The 15,664-nt window shown below is 44.3% G+C and overlaps 1 pseudogene across 1 annotated transcript in view; it reads left to right on the top strand.

Moving 5' to 3' along the window:
- LOC311101935 (S-adenosyl-L-methionine-dependent tRNA 4-demethylwyosine synthase TYW1-like) overlaps positions 1–15,664 on the top strand; it is a 149,691-nt pseudogene that overhangs the window by 121,174 nt on the left and 12,853 nt on the right. The window lies entirely within an intron of this gene.

Below are 15,664 nucleotides of genomic sequence, written 5' to 3' on the forward strand. Positions count from 1 at the left end.
CATACCTACTGTGAAGCATGGGGGTGGAAACATCATGCTTTGGGGATGTTTTTCTGCAAAGGGACCAGGATGACTGATCCGTGTAAAGGAAAGAATGAATGGGGCCATGTATCGTGAGATTTTGAGTGAAAACCTCCTTCCATCAGCAAGGGCATTGAAGATGAAACGTGGCTGGGTCTTTCAGCATGACAATGATCCCAAACACACCGCCCGGGCAACGAAGGAGTGGCTTCGTAAGAAGCATTTCAAGGTCCTGGAGTGGCCTAGCCAGTCTCCAGATCTCAACCCCATAGAAAATCTTTGGAGGGAGTTGAAAGTCTGTGTTGCCCAGCGACAGCCCCAAAACATCATTGCTCTAGAGGAGATCTGCATGGAGGAATGGGCCAAAATACCAGCAACAGTGTGTGAAAACCTTGTGAAGACATACAGAAAACGTTTGACCTGTGTCATTGCCAACAAAGGGTATATAACAAAGTATTGAGAAACTTTTGTTATTGACGAAATACTTATTTTCCACCATAATTTGCAAATAAATTCATAAAAAATACTACAATGTGATTTTCTGGATTTTTTTTTCTCATTTTGTCTGTCATAGTTGACGTGTACCTATGATGAAAATTACAGGCCTCTCTCATCTTTTTAAGTGGGAGAACATGCACAATTGGTGGCTGACTAAATACTTTTCTTCCCCACTGTATGTATGATGTTTTGTTTTTAGGTTGTCATAGGGAGCTACCAAAATAAAAAAGGCCTGGCCATTTTTTGTTTGTTTATTGTTTTACTATATGGTGTTCGAATAACCACAAACAAACTACTTAGTATGAAATGTTAGCTGTATAGGATTTTTACTTCTATTTTGGGTTTTTTGACGGGATGGAAGTGAAATATCTTAAAGGGGCATACACATGTAATTTGGGTTTTATTTACTGAGGGATAAGTAAATATGTGTGATTTATTTTGAAAAGAGCTGTACTAAGGACTTACTGTACACTCGGGATACAACATTTATGAAATGTCTTGATGGTTATTAATGAGTAGTATACTATTGGATGAAACAATTCATTGAATGATTTCAATGACCTCTGAAATCTGTCCTGGCTTTATAGTGTGACCTGATCACCCGCACTATAAATTCTAGAGGCATGCTGAATTAGGGGGTTAGATATAATAAGGATAATTGTGAAGAAGTTTATAATTTGGAAAGAATCCTATATATATATTAGTCCAAACAGGACAAGGATGAAGTGAGAGGCATTCCTTGAATAGTGTTATGGGATACAGTTAAGTAAAGATATGCTCAAGGGTTGTCATTTTCAGTTTAGTTATTATTTTTGGTTTAATAGGCAATATTGTTGTTGTTTTGTTTTTTGAACACATGAATCACGATGTGATGCATGTGTCCAAGGGGGGAAGTTGGGCTTACAGAGGTTTAATGTTTTATAATGGTTTTGTGGGGAAATATGCAAGGTGTATTAAGGATATGAGCAGTAGTAATAATGTGTTATGGGTTAGGTTAAATCTTTTTTGTTTTTGTGATAGGAGGCATGAAATAAGTGGACTACAACAAGCTGGAAGCAGGTGTGCTTCATAATTTCAAGGCTTCTCTTGACGGATGAGAGGACATAAGTAGCATACTGTGTCTCACCTAACCTAACAATGTTCTTAAGATTTTCTTTTCATGGGTGAAGATAACTCTGCCCAACTGAGTAGGAGAATCTGAGTATTTTCTGTGCCCTGGAGACTATGTGATGGCAAAAGACTACAGAAGAAAGAGCTGGAAAGACCCTATGTGGAGGGGCCTGTACCAGGTGTTGTTGGCTACCTTAATGATGGTAAAAGTGGTGGAGACAGATACTTAGATCCATGTTTCCCACTATAGGAGTGTTCCAACCTCAGCCATTGGGTAGCATTGTTGTCTTTTGTGTGTGTCTGTGCTTGTGTCTTTGCCGCAGTAACTCCGAGCTTCCCTATGGGTAGGCTGATAGAAGGACACTCTTCGCAGACCGATGTCGATAGATTGAGAGGGACTCTGGCTGATCCGGAGACCCTAGTGATGGGGAAGGTTAACAGCTAAAGTGACCATACATCGTCGTCCAGGTTACACCAGCAGCGGTACGGATAGAGGGGAGTGCGATCGGGTATCATCTAAACCATTGTACCAGAGTGAGGGAACTGATGACTAGGAGACCACCGAGACTTCCAAGACCTTCCAGACCGACGAGAGATTCCAGACATTCAAGATGTTACTACGGATGGTGTTGTAATGCATAGTAGAAATAAGTCCGTCCAGAGCGGTGTGAACCTCAATAAAATCAAAAAACCCTCTACCCAGCTGAAGAGGAACAACAAAGGCGGTGAAGACGTTGCTGTCCGACACCACCTCTGCCAGGAGACCTGAATCCAGCATCAAATCAAAGCAATCAATTGCCTTCTCTTTGTGCCTTTTCTCTCAAGAATGTGACAGGAGTCCATGTGGAGTGAGCAGGAAGAGAGAGGTCTATGCCAATGCAACGTTCTTCGTAGTTTGGGTATACTGGTTTGCAAATGGACAAAACAGAATGATGGTGGAGGTGGGGCGGCTCAGGTGTGACATTGGAATTGGGACATTGCCATGGGCAATCCAAGATTAAATATGAAGCTATCTGAAGAACATAATGAAGACGCCAGAAGATTGAGTGCCGGTAGAGTAAAGGACTGTTAGTTAAGGTAGTATGTTGATTAAGGAGGTATTATACACTGCTAAATTTATAGTAATGTAGACTAGGAATGCATTAAGATACTGATCTGTTGTAATTCTCGTTATGAGGATGTTAATGCTAGAATTATGATAGTATAAATATACATTCTGCCAGTGTCAATATGTGCCAAGGTGAGAGATTTAACTTTGAATGATGGAACTAAAGTGAATAACTAAGAATTGTCATTCTAAATTTGTTTTGGGTAATTAATCTGATAATGACTATGACTTATAAGGTGACTGATTGATTTGAATAAGTTATTAATATGTTAATAACTAATGATGTTGACATTGCAATTAATTGATTAGATATTGATATTGATTCTTTTGATTGTTATAATAATTGTGATATGGGTAAAAAAGGTTATGTAAGCTAAAGATGTTGACACTATTCTTAACATGTCCTAGATATTATGGTTAAAACAAAGTTGCATTTATTTCTTATATATTTTGATGTGTTAGGATACTACCACGTATATTGGAAATGCTACAACAAAACAAAAAGGGGAGCAATTGTTACAAAGCTCAATAGAACAATTTGAAGGTTAATTTAGAGGAAAACCTTCCAGACTTGGAACCAATACCTGACTGGGCTCTGGGTCCTCATCAGGATGGGTCAGACAATGAGGAAGATACATTGGTCTGAATATATATTCTTATAAAAATGTAACCACAGATGGCAAGGCCAAGAATAAGTATATGCACATGCTTACACTCATGTTATGTTATCTTTTGTTTTATTGGTTGGGACTGATAGAGTCCCAACAGGGGGGAATATATGGTAGAATGAAACACCTATATACCTTAAATGTTTATGGATTGAGAACCAGTTGAAGGGTTAATACAGAGCAGAGACATATATGTGTTTTTCATAACTCCCTGCAGCTGGTCTGGGTATGTCAATGACGTGATGGAGATACAACTCCTCGTGGTGGCTGTGTGGAGATTGGAGTAACAATGGAACTAGTGTTATCATTTGTTTGTGCTTATGACCTGACACATAGCCACATGCACATAATCTCAAGGGCCAGGGAGGATGGTAAATGATAAATGCTTAAATGTATGTGGTTGAGAATGGGTTATGGATGACATATTTAAACCATGTTTAAGTATTAATTGATATGTTTTATAATGTGTTATGAAATGATAAAGGTAAAACAGAATGAACATGATTGATACTTTGTACTTCAGATATATGTCTGGATAGTGAATATAGTCAATACAGAGTGTGATTGTTCTTTAATGTACGTATGTACATAATTTTTTGAGTCATGCCACTAATAAGATAGAGGCCCCATTTAGAGAAGCGCAAGTAGCCCCCGTGAGTAGCCAACATGTGATAATGAAAATATGTTATTCATTCACATAGAGAGGAGTAACTATGTATGTTGACTATGCATTTGTGTCTGTATAAAAGGAGAGCTCCGGTTCAGGGCAAGCAGTTGCTCCATGGAGCAAGCTCGGCTTTGTTATGCAAATAATAAAAGTCTAATTTTTAGATTCACAAGCTCCAGTCTCTTGAGAAATATCTTTAAGTTGACTACTTTTTAGTCAAATATTTCTACGACAATAGTAGCCAGATTTCTAGGGAGGGAGTACCTCCGTTTTACAGAGGTCTTCTTAGGGTGTGGCGCATTATGAAGGTGTCCAGACGAACGTCAGCGGAGTCAGTGCATTGGCTGTTGGAGGAACCTCTGGTGTATGGGGCAATACTGGATTGTACAACTGCAGCTGTTCCACATTTCTCCAAGATTCTGGTGAAGGGCAAAATCATCACCTTAAAACAGTCAATGGCCATGGCTGGGCTCGCCTTAATGGATGGAAGACGGGTGGCTGGACATTTGGGGGTGAGGTCCGAAAGGATTGTCGGACAACTGCTGGGAAGCTGGAGGAAGGCTCTGTCAGCAGAAGAGTGGGGTATGCTGAATAGTCACAAGAAGAAGGTACAAGATGAAAATGTCTCATTTCCAAGATTAGGGATTACACCCAATATCCCAGAGCCAGAAAGAAAGGCGTTATTTCTGGATTTGAGAGGGTTGGAAGAGGTGGTTTGGATGAGGTGAATGGGAAGGACTTATATACAGTGAGGGGAAAAAGTATTTGATCCCCTGCTGATTTTGTACGTTTGCCCACTGACAAAGACATGATCAGTCTATAATTTTTAATGGTAGGTTTATTTGAACAGTGAGAGACAGAATAACAACAAAAAAATCCAGAAAAATGCATGTCAAAAATGTTATAAATTGATTTGCATTTTAATGAGGGAAATAAGTATTTGACCCCTCTGCAAAACATGACTTAGTACTTGGTGGCAAAACCCTTGTTGGCAATCACAGAGGTCAGACGTTTCTTGTAGTTGGCCACCAGGTTTGAACACATCTCAGGAGGGATTTTGTTCCACTCCTCTTTGCAGATCTTCTCCAAGTCATTAAGGTTTCGAGGCTGACGTTTGGCAACTCGAACCTTCAGCTCCCTCCACAGATTTTCTATGGGATTAAGGTCTGGAGACTGGCTAGGCCACTCCAGGACCTTAATGTGCTTCTTCTTGAGCCACTCCTTTGTTGCCTTGGCCTTGTGTTTTGGGTCATTGTCATGCTGGAATACCCATCCACGACCCATTTTCAATGCCCTGGCTGAGGGAAGGAGGTTCTCACCCAAGATTTGACGGTACATGGCCCCGTCCATCGTCCCTTTGATGCGGTGAAGTTGTCCTGTCCCCTTAGCAGAAAAACACCCCCAAAGCATAATGTTTCCACCTCCATGTTTGACGGTGGGGATGGTGTTCTTGGGGTCATAGGCAGCATTCCTCCTCCTCCAAACACAGCGAGTTGAATTGATGGCAAAGAGCTCGATTTTGGTCTCATCTGACCACAACACTTTCACCCAGTTCTCCTCTGAATCATTCAGATATTCATTGGCAAACTTCAGACGGGCCTGTATATGTGCTTTTTTGATCAGGGGGACCTTGCGGGCGCTGCAGGATTTCAGTCCTTCACGGCGTAGTGTGTTACCAATTGTTTTCTTGGTGACTATGGTCCCAGCTGCCTTGAGATCATTGACAAGATCCTCCCGTGTAGTTCTGGGCTGATACCTTCTTGCATGGATCTTGCATGGAGCCCCAGGCCGAGGGAGATTGACAGGTCTTTTGTGTTTCTTCCATTTTCGAATAATCAATAACTGTTGTCACCTTCTCATCAAGCTGCTTGGCGATGGTCTTGTAGCCCATTCCAGCCTTGTGTAGGTCTACAATCTTGTCCCTGACATCCTTGGAGAGCTCTTTGGTCTTGGCCATGGTGGAGAGTTTGGAATCTGATTGATTGATTGCTTCTGTGGACAGGTGTCTTTTATACAGGTAACAAGCTGAGATTAGGAGCACTCCCTTTAAGAGTGTGCTCCTAATCTCAGCTCATTACCTGTATAAAAGACACCTGGGAGCCAGAAATCTTTCTGATTGAGAGGGGGTCAAATACTTATTTCCCTCATTAAAATGCAAATCAATTCATAACATTTTCGACATGCGTTTTTCTGGATTTTTGTTGTTGTTATTCTGTCTCTCACTGTTCAAATAAACCTACCACTAAAATTATAGACTGATCATGTCTTTGTCAGTCGGCAAACGTACAAAATCAGCAGGGGATCAAATACTTTTTTCCCTCACTGTAGGGGGTGTGTCAAGGTATTGAATAAAGATAAATTGAAAAATAGAAAAGACACTCCATGGAGGGTAAAATTGGGCATTGATGACAAGGTAAAGTCAGCATGGAGAGCACTGTACAAGCCACTGTTACAAAAGGGTACTGGGAATATGCAATGGAGGGTTTTGCATGGCATCATTGCAGTTTATGCTTTTGTATCTGTTATTAACTCAGCTGTTGGAGATGGATGTCCTTTTTGTAATATAAGATAAACCATTTTTCACTGTTTTATGGAGTGTGAGAGGATAAAACCTCTCTTGGAAATGCTGGAGTCTCTGTTTAAAGCTGTAGGGGAGATTTTCAATAACACTGTTTTTATTTTGGGGTTTCAATATAGTAAGCAACAGAAAAGAAAATGTCAACTGTTCAATTTTATTTTGGGACAAGCTAAGATGTCAATTTTTCTGAGTAGGAAACGGGATATGGGCAGGATGTAAGATATGTTTTTAAAGGATTAGTGAAAGCAAGCATAAAAGTGGATTTTGAGTTCTTCTCAGCTGTAAAAGATCTCCCATTGTTTGAGAAGAAGTGGGCTTACTAAGGACCGGTTTGTTTTGTGGAGGAGGGGAAACTATTTTTTGTTGATGAAATGAGTTGAATGGATATGTTCTTTTGTATTTTTATTTTATTTATTTTATTTAGGAATTACATTTGTTGTTTCATTTCTGAAAAGGCAGTGTGCCATTATTTATGTTAACACTTGAGTATAAAATAAAGGGGAATTGTTTGAGTGAGTGCTAAGTGCAAGTGTTGTGTAGAGTTAGATATCCTGGGGTTTCCTTTTCTTGGTGATATCCTTTTTTATTCTATGCATGATTAAGGTTATTATTTCTATTTTCTTGTTGTGGTAGAATTAAGTATATTGTTTTTCGTGTCAAAGGCGGCCCGAATGGGGACGCCGTCCCTGTCACTTCGGCACGGCTTTAGGTGTGTTACTGAAGCTACTGTCACGGTGGAGGAGTTTCTGGTCGCCGTAGGAGAGAAGGTAGGATATGAGAATGTTGCTTATGCGTCACGGATGAATAAAGCGGTGGTGGTATTTCTTAAAGAAGAGCGCCTTGTTGATCGTATGGTTGAGCATGGCGTACTTCTTAAAGGAATGTTTATTCAAGTTACGCCGCTTTTTTCTCCGTCAACAAGGGTAACGATTTCAAATGTACCGCCGTTTATTCCAAATGAGCTATTGGAGCGCGAGTTATTGCGCTTCGGGAAGTTTGCAAGTTCAATTAAGGTTGTCCCATTGGGTTGCAAACACCCGGCGTTGAAACAGGTTATGTCGTTTCGGCGACAGGTGTTTATGTTTTTGGACTCACCGGAGCAGACTTTGGAGTTATCGTTTAAAGTCAAGTATGACAATAGACTGTATATGTCTTATGCTAGTACGGGTAGTCAACGGTGTTTTGAGTGTGGGGATGTTGGTCATAAGCGACATGCTTGCCCGAAAAGGGAGAAGGCAGAGGGAGGGGCGCAGGTGGTCCTCGTAACGCCTGGGCCCACTGATGTAGGAAGAGGTGGGCTGACAGTGGTAGAGCAGCCACACGCATCTGTTGCTGAGGAACAAGTTGTCCGTGTTGAGGGCACAGAGGTGCAACTTGTACCAGAGGGAAATGTTATGCAGCAGAAAAATATTGTTGTAGAAGGTAAGGATGGATCTGAAGGGCCATTTCCTCAGACTGGTGAGGAGGTGCCCAGTACGAGTGCTGTGGTACAGGAGGGGGTACATGTGGAGCTAATCTCCCAGGTAGTGGAGGAGATGCCCACTACAAGTAATGGGTTACAGGAGAGGGTTCATGTGGAGCTAATCTCCCAGGTAGTGGAGGAGATGCCCACTATGAGTGCTGGGGTACAGGGGGGGGGTTCATGTGGAGCTAGGTTCCCAGGTAGTGGAGGAGATGCCCACTATGAGTAATGGGGTTCAGGTGGGGCTAGTCTCCCAGGTAGTGGAGGAGATGCCCACTACGAGTAATGGGGTTCAGGTGGGGCTAGTCTCCCAGGTAGTGGAGGAGATGCCCACTACGAGTAATGGGGTTCAGGTGGGGCTAGTCTCCCAGGCAGTGGAGGAGATGCCCACTACGAGTAATGGGGTTCAGGTGGGGCTAGTCTCCCAGGTAGTGGAGGAGATGCCCACTACGAGTAATGGGGTTCAGGTGGGGCTAGTCTCCCAGGCAGTGGAGGAGATGCCTGGTACGAGTGATGGGGTGCAAGTGGGGAGTGTTGAAAGGGATGTGGTAGAGGGGAGTCAGTGGTCTGTGGCCTTAGTTGAGGAGGATCAGGAGAAGGATATGGATATCGCTCTTGATACGATATCAGCTGGTGAGGACTCAATTTACGATCTAGAGGAGGTAAATGGGTTTCTTGATCAGACTTTTGGGAAATCTGTCAACTTCGCAGATTATTTTGATGTTGATAAGTTTGTGAGGTCAGCTGTGATGTTACAGAAGACGGTGGGGTTAGACCAGTTGAGTGAGAAGAAGCGGTTTCGCTTGAGGAAATTTGTTACTGCTGTTGCAGCAGCAAAAGGTGGTGGGAAACGTGGTCAGGTTAAGAGAAAATTTAAATAATGATGATGATTATGCCTCATAGGGTGTTCTATTCTCTTTGTCTGGTTTCTGTGTGGTTTCTTCTGCTTTTCCTTTTTATTTTCTATATGGAGGTACTAAGGGTAGGTTCTCTCAATATTAATGGGGGAAGGGACAGGAATAAGAGGGCTTGGGTATTATAAGTAATAAAACAGAAAAGGCTTAATGTAGTTTTCCTACAGGAGACACATAGTGATGAGGAAAATGAGGTTGACTGGGGTATGTGGTGGGAGGGGCAGCATATACTCAGTCATGGTACTAATTTCAGTGCTGGGGTGGCAATCTTGTTTTCTTCAGGCTTATGGGTGACTGTGGTATCTACAACAGAGATTGTCAAGGGTCGGATTTTATTGGTCAAGGTAGATGTTATGTTTTTTTTTAGTTTTTTTTTTTTATGTTTATGCTCCTAATGAGGGTACAGAGCGTATTGTTGGTTTTGATAAAATAAAGGAAACCTTAAGACAGTGTGACCAAGAGGGGTGTATGGTTTTAGGGGGGCACTGGAACTGTACAGTGGATTTTACTGTTGATCGCACCGCTGAAGAACCTCACTTGCGGTCAGCCACTTGCCTGTCTGGTCTGTTAACTGAGTTTGAGCTTTCTGATGTGTGGAGAGTAAGGAATGCAAAAGTTAGGCAGGACACATGGCTGAAAGTTAATGAAGGTCATGTCAGTGCAGCAAGGTTAGACAGGTTGTATGTATCTGAGCAATACTGTAGTAGGGTTGGAAGGTGTGACATTACTCCTGTGGTCCTCTGTAGCTCAGCTGGTAGAGCACGGCGCTTGTAACGCCAAGGTAGTGGGTTCGATCCCCGGGACCACCCATACACAAAAAATTTATGCACGCATGACTGTAAGTCGCTTTGGATAAAAGCGTCTGCTAAATGGCATATTATTTATTATTATTATATTGTCACTGTTGATATTCACTTGTCCTGTCCACGAAGGTCATCATCTTATTGGTATTTTAATGTTAAATTGTTACATGATGTCATGTTTTGTGAAAGGTTTTTGTTGTTTTGGGAAAAATTGAGGGTTACAAAAGGGAATTTTGAGTCCATGAGACAATGGTGGGAGGTTGGGAAGGCCCAAATACGATTATTTTGTCAACAGTATACTGCTCTGTCTCGAATTGAAGTTAAAGAGACTGTCAGGGCCCTTGAACAGGACATCAAATCTATTGAATTGAAGTTGCTCACTCAGAATGACCCCGGACTAGTCATGAACTTACAGGACAAGAAACATGAACTGAGGTCGTTTCTGCATGAAAGAGTGAAGGGTGCCTTGATTAGGTCTCGTTTCGCTTCCCTCAAGGATATGGATGCTCCTAGTGCTTTTTTTTTTTAAACCTAGGACAGTCGACATTGCAACGTAAACCGATGGTCTGCCTTCGTCTCCCTGATGGGAAGGTGACCACGGATGACAGTGAAATGCGTCAACATGCCGTGGATTTCTATTCTGCCCTCTCTAAGGCGGAGGATTGTGACTCTCTGTGTACTGAACAGTTGTTACACGGTCTTCCTCAATTGGGACCTGAGCAAAGAGTCGCATTGGACTCTGACATTACACTGCAAGAGCTGTCTACAGCAGTTATGCAGCTCTCAACAGGCCGAGCCCCTGGCATTGATGGTTTACCATCTGAGTTTTATAAGCACTTTTGGGGGTCTATTGGGGAGGATTTTTATGAAGTGGTGTGTGAATCTTTTCATGAGGGCTCTCTTCCTGTATCCTGTCAACGTGCGGTACTTTCACTGTTGCCAAAAAAGTTGGAGACCTGTTGCTTTGCTGTGTGCAGAATATAACATTGTTTCTAAATGTCTTTCAAACAGGTTGAAAGAGTATCTGGGATTGTTGGTCCACAAGGACCAGTCCTACTGTGTACCTGATCGCTCTATTGTTGACAACTTGTTTCTAATAAGAGATGTTTTAGACATTTGTAAACTGTCTGATGTAAATGTGGGTTTACTTTCTTTGGATCAGGAGAAGGCTTTTGATCGTGTGGACCATCAGTACTTGTTTAAAACAATGAAAGCCTTTGGGTTTGGGGATGTTTTTTTGTCTTGGATGAATTTACTGTATGCTGGGGCCTCGTGTATGGTGAAGGTGGGAGTGGTTTGAGTTGCCCCATCCCTGTCCAAAGGGGCATCAGGCAGGGATGCCCAATTTCAGGGCAATTATATAGTCTGGCGATTGAACCAATGCTTTGTTTTTTTAAGAGCGAGGCTTACTGGTTTCTCTGTGCCAGGGATTATGAAGGGTCCCACGATAGCACTGTCTGCGTATGCAGATGACGTGACAGTTTTTATTATAGGGGGTGAGGATGTTAAGGTTCTCTCAAACGCTTTAAAGGTGTATGAGGGGGCCTCCTCAGCTAGAGTCAATTGGGGAAAGAGTGAAGCGCTGTGGGCAGGCCAGCTTCAGATGGGGTCCGCTCCACGGTTACCAGGGGGGCTTCAGTGGGGCAGAGATGGTATGAAGACTTTGGGGGTTTTTCTAGGCTCCGATGTCTTTCAGAAAAAGAACTGGGAGGGTGTAGTGAAGAAAGTGTGTGCCAGACTGTCAAGATGGAAATGGGTGCTGCCCCAGCTGTCTTATAGGGGAAGGGTACTGGTAGCTAATAATCTTGCTGCCTCTACCCTGTGGCACAGACTAATGATTTTGCAGCCACCAAAGGATCTGATACAAGAGCTTCAGAGGACCCTTGTCAATTTCTTCTGGTCTGGACAACATTGGATTAAAGCTTCAGCCCTGTACTTGCCACTGCACGAGGGTGGGCAAGGCCTGGTGGACATTTCTTCCAGGATCATGGCTTTCCGGCTTCAAGCAGCACAGAGACTGTTGTACAGTGACGGTTCTAGCTGGGTTGACACAGCCTACACATTGATGAGGAGAGCGGGCTGTTTGGGCTTAGACAAGCACCTTTTCCTCTTAAAGCTGGAGGGGGGTGAGTTGCCTGGCCTGACTCCATTTTATGAGTCTGTTATGCAGGCTTGGAGAGTTCTGGTCAAGTCCCGTAAGGCCTGCACGCCACCAGGGATGTGGCTTTTTGAAGAGCCTCTTTTTCATAACACTGCCATCCAGTCCCGTGTTCTGGGTTCAGCTAGCCTACGTTCATGCCTCTTAGGCGTGGGGTGTACTAAGCTGGGTCATCTGATGCGGAACAGGAATAGGTCGCTGGAGGAGCTGGGAGAGAGAGCAGGGATCCGATCGTCTCGCCTACTGAGGAAGGTCGTCGCTGAGGTCTGTGACTCCTTGCCAGTACTTCATCTGCAGTATGTGACTGACATTTCCAATTCTGATCGGTGGAAGGAGGGTCTGGATTATGTGTTCCCTGCACTGATTGTTAGTGCTGTGGCGGGGGCATTCGAGGAGGACGTGGGGATGCTGCTTTCCTTTGATACCCCGGAGCTGGGGGAGTTCAAGGAGGTGGGAAAGAAAGCCATGCACAGAATATGTGTTAAGGTGTCCCATGCCTCTTCCCTGGAAGGGGTAAAATCGACGAGGTGGGCGGGTGTGCTTGGTCCAGGTGCCTCCCCAAAAGGCTGTTGGCGATCATTATACAAACTCAAATCAAATCAAATCAAATTTTATTGGTCACATGCGCCGAATACAACAGGTGCAGACATTACAGTGAAATGCTTACTTACAGCCCTTAACCAACAGTGCATTTATTTTAAACAAAAAAGTAAGAATAAAACAACAACAAAAAAGTGTTGAGAAAAAAAGAGCAGAAGTAAAATAAAGTGACAGTAGGGAGGCTATATATACAGTAAAATAAAGTGACAGTAGGGAGGCTATATATACAGGGGGGTACCGTTGCATAGTCAATGTGCGGGGGCACCGGCTAGTTGAGGTAGTTGAGGTAATATGTACATGTGGGTAGAGTTAAAGTGACTATGCATAAATACTTAACAGAGTAGCAGCAGCGTAAAAAAGGATGGGGTGGGGGGGCAGTGCAAATAGTCCGGGTAGCCATGATTAGCTGTTCAGGAGTCTTATGGCTTGGGGGTAGAAGCTGTTGAGAAGTCTTTTGGACCTAGACTTGGCACTCCGGTACCGCTTGCCGTGCGGTAGCAGAGAGAACAGTCTATGACTAGGGTGGCTGGAGTCTTTGACAATTTTGAGGGCCTTCCTCTGACACCGCCTGGTATAGAGGTCCTGGATGGCAGGGAGCTTTGCCCCAGTGATGTACTGGGCCGTACGCACTACCCTCTGTAGTGCCTTGCGGTCAGAGGCCAAGCAGTTGCCATACCAGGCGGTGATGCAACCAGTCAGGATGCTCTCGATGGTGCAGCTGTAGAATTTTTTGAGGATCTGAGGACCCATGCCAAATCTTTTTAGTCTCCTGAGGGGGAATAGGCTTTGTCGTGCCCTCTTCACGACTGTCTTGGTGTGTTTGGACCATGATAGTTCGTTGGTGATGTGGACACCAAGGAACTTGAAGCTCTCAACCTGTTCCACTACAGCCCCGTCGATGAGAATGGGGGCGTGCTCAGTCCTCTTTTTTTTCCTGTAGTCCACAATCATCTCCTTTGTCTTGCTCACGTTGAGGGAGAGGTTGTTGTCCTGGCACCACACGGCCAGATCTCTGACCTCCTCCCTATAGGCTGTCTCATCATTGTCGGTGATCAGGCCTACCACTGTTGTGTCGTCGGCAAACTTAATGATGGTGTTGGAGTCGTGCCTGGCCATGCAGTCATGGGTGAACAGAGAGTACAGGAGGGGACTGAGCACGCACCCCTGAGGGGCCCCCGTGTTGAGGATCAGTGTGGCAGATGTGTTGTTACCTACCCTTACCACCTGGGGGCGGCCCGTCAGGAAGTCCAGGATCCAGTTGCAGAGGGAGGTGTTTAGTCCCAGGATCCTTAGCTTAGTGATGAGCTTAGAGGGCACTATGGTGTTGAATGCTGAGCTGTAGTCAATGAATAGCATTCTCACGTAGGTGTTCCTCTTGTCCAGGTGGGAAAGGGCAGTGTGGAGTGCGATAGAGATTGCATCATCTGTGGATCTGTTGGGGCGGTATGCAAATTGGAGTGGGTCTAGGGTTTCTGGGATTATGCTGTTGATGTGAGCCATGACCAGTCTTTCAAAGCACTTCATGGCTACAGACGTCAGTGCTACGGGTCGGTAGTCATTTAGGCAGGATATCTTAGAGTTCTTGGGCACGGGGATAAGAGGACTATTGATAAGAGGACAGCTGACCTCCAATGGAGGATAATACATGGAGCCATAGCCACCAACATGCATCTGGTACACCTGGATCCTACTGTTGGGGAGGAGTGTCCATTCTGTGCTGAATCTGAAACTCTGGCACATCTGTTTTTACAGTGTCCCAGGTTGGTCGGGATGATTGACCTGATCACTAATTGGTTCTCAACGTTGGGAGAGGTTTTCTCTTCTCAACTGTATATGTTTGGGCCAAAGTACAGGTTTAGCCAAAAAGGTGTAGTTGTTGCTTAATTTTGTGTTAGGGGCAGCAAAATTAGCGATATGGAAGACCCGAAAGAACAGTATTTGGGGACAGGGGTCTGTGGATGTGGTGGGAATGCTGGAGGGAATGTTGGCAGCGAGAATAAGAATTGAGTTTGCCTATTATAAACTTGTCAACAATATTGATCTTTTTATGAGTATATGGGGTATTCAGAGGCTGTTGTGTTTAGTAACTGTGGAGGAGGAATTGGAGTTGTGTTTTTAATTGATGTGTAACTACGGTTTTGTATGAGTATTTATTGTGTGGTGGGCTCCCAGACCCAATAAAGATTATTTAAACCTTTCTCCTCTCTCTCTCTCTCTCTCTCTCTCTCTCTCTCTCTCCTCTCTCTCTCTCTCTCTCTCTCTCTCCTCACCCTCTCTCTCTCCTTTCTCATCTCTCTCTCCCGCTCCCTCTTCTCTCTCTCTCTTCCTCTCCCTCCCTCCCTATCTCTCTCTCTCGCTCCCTCCCTCCCTCTCTCTAACTCTCTCTCTTTCTCCTCTCTCTCCTTTCTCCTCTCCCTCTCCCTCCCCTCCCTTCTCTCTTTCTCTCTTTCTATCTTCTTCTCTCTTCTCTCTCTCCCTCCCTCTCTCTCTCTCCTTTCTCCTCTCTCTCCTTTCTTCTCTCTCTCTCTCTCCCTCTTCTCGCTCTTCTCTCTCTCCCTCTCCCTCCATATCTTTCTCCTCTCCCTCTCTCTCTATCTCTCTCTCTCATTTCTCATCTCTCCCTCTTCTCTCTCCCTCCCCCCCTCTCTCTCTCTCCTTTCTCCTCTCCTTCTCCATATATCTCTCTCTCTCATTTCTCCTCTCCCTCTCTCTCTCCCCCTTCTCTCTCTCTTCTCTCTCTCCCTCTCCCTCCCTATCTATCTCTCTCCTCTCTCTCTCCCTCCCCTCGCTCTCTCTCCTTTCTCCTCTCTCTCTCTCCCTCCTTTCTCCTCTCCTTCTCCATCTATCTCTCTCTCTCCTTTCTCCTCTCCCTCTCTCTCCTTTCTCCTCTCCTTCTCCATCTATCTCTCTCTCTCCTTTCTCCTCTCCCTCTCTCTCTCCCTCTTATCTCTCTCCCTCTCCCTCCATATCTCTTTCTCCTCTCCCTCCCTCCTCTCTCTCTCTCTCTCTCTCATTTCTCCTCTCTCCCTCCCTCTCTCTCTCTCTCCTTTCTCCTCTCTCTCTCATTTCTCCTCTCT

Source organism: Coregonus lavaretus (assembly GCF_964263955.1).
Source record: "Coregonus lavaretus genome assembly, chromosome: 26".
Lineage (NCBI taxonomy): Eukaryota > Metazoa > Chordata > Actinopteri > Salmoniformes > Salmonidae > Coregonus > Coregonus lavaretus.